We start from the raw sequence: 1,728 nt of genomic DNA on the forward strand, positions 1-1,728 counted from the left end.
CATTATATGTAAGGTGAAATAAGGATGTCTACTATCATTCCTAGTATTCAATTTGGCGCTAGAAATGTTAGCTTTAGCAATAAGAGGAAAAACAGAAATTGATGGAATTAGAATAGGCAAGGAAGAAACTAATTTACTACTCTTTGTAGATGATGTGATCATTTACTAAGAGAATCCTAGAGATTCAAATAAAAACTATTTGAAATAATAAATAACTTTAGCAAAGTTGCAGGATATAAAATAAACCCACATAAATCCTTGGCATTCCTATATATTACTACCAAAGCACAACAGTTAAGAGATAGAAATAGAAATTCCATTTAAAGTTACTGTAGACACTATAAAACATTTAGAAGTCTACTTCCCAAGACAAAGCCAGGACCTATGTAAACACAATTATAAAACACTTTTCACACAAATAAAGTGATATCTAAATGAATGGAAAAACATCAGTTCCTTTAGGTTAGGCCAAGCTAATACAATAAAAATGACAATCTTACCCAAATTAATTTACTTACTCAGTGCCATACCAATCAATCTACCAAAATTATTTTACAGAGCTGCATAAAATAATAACAAAATTCATCTGGAAGAACAAAAGATCTAGAATATGAAGGGAATTAATGGAAATAAATGTTAGGGAAGGTGGCCTAGCCATACCAGATATTAAACTGTATTATAAAAAAGCAGTTATCGTGCTCGCTTCGGCAGCACATATACTAAAATTGGAACGATACAGAGAAGATTAGCATGGCCCCTGCGCAAGGATGACACGCAAATTCGTGAAGCGTTCCATAGTTTTAGAAAATTTGTAATTCAAACTCTTGTGAAAATCAATGTTGAAAACCAAATATGTTAAATAAATAAATTTAAATTAAATTAAATTAAATTAAAAAAAAGCAGTTATCAAAACTACTTGGTACTGGCTAAGAAACTGGTTGATGAATCAATGGAATAAGTTAGGTATACAAGATGCAATGGTCAATGACTATAGCAATCTATTCTTTTATAAACCTAAAGAATCCAGCTTCTGGGTTAAGAATGCACTATTTTACAAAAAAAAAATGCTGGGAAAACTGGAAAATGGTATGGCAGAAACTTGGCATAGATCAATATCTTATACTGCAGAGCAAAATAAATTCAAAATTGTTCATGATTTAGGAATACAGGCTGATACTATATGCAATCTGGGGGAGTAAGGAATAGTTTACCTGGCAGATTTATGGGATTTATTACCCAACAAGAGATAGAGAATATTACAAAATGCAAAATGGATAATTTTGATTATGTTAAATTGAGAAGTTTTTGTACAAACAAAGATCAGGAAGGAAGGAGAAAACTGAGAATCTTTGGAAACATTGTCTCTGATAAAGGCCTCATATCTAAAATATACAAGGAACTGAGCCAAATTTATAGGAATACAAGCCATTCCGCAATTGAGAAGTGGTCAAAAAATATAAACAGGCAGTTTTCAGAGGAAGAAATTAAAGATATCTACAAGCATATGAAAAAATGTTCTAAATCACTATTGATTAGAGAAATGCAAATCAAAACAATTCTTAGGAACCAAATCTCTCCTCTCAGATTGGCTAGCATGACAAAACAGAAAAATGATAAATACTGGAGAGAAGGTAGGAAAATTGGAGCACTGTTAGGTTGTTGGTGGAGTTGTGAACTGATCCAGCCATTCTGGAGAAGCAATTTGGAACTATGCCCAAAGGGCTATAA

General features: G+C 32.0%; 1 non-coding gene across 1 annotated transcript; it reads left to right on the forward strand.

Annotated features, from left to right (window-relative positions):
• The first annotated feature begins 695 nt into the window (after positions 1 to 695).
• Positions 696 to 802, forward strand: LOC118849239. The gene has a single exon (XR_005010293.1). It is a non-coding gene; the product is annotated as a U6 spliceosomal RNA (small nuclear RNA).
• The last annotated feature ends 926 nt before the right edge of the window (positions 803 to 1,728 follow it).

Source organism: Trichosurus vulpecula, chromosome 4 (assembly GCF_011100635.1).
Source record: "Trichosurus vulpecula isolate mTriVul1 chromosome 4, mTriVul1.pri, whole genome shotgun sequence".
In the NCBI taxonomy this organism is placed as follows: Eukaryota; Metazoa; Chordata; class Mammalia; order Diprotodontia; family Phalangeridae; genus Trichosurus; species Trichosurus vulpecula.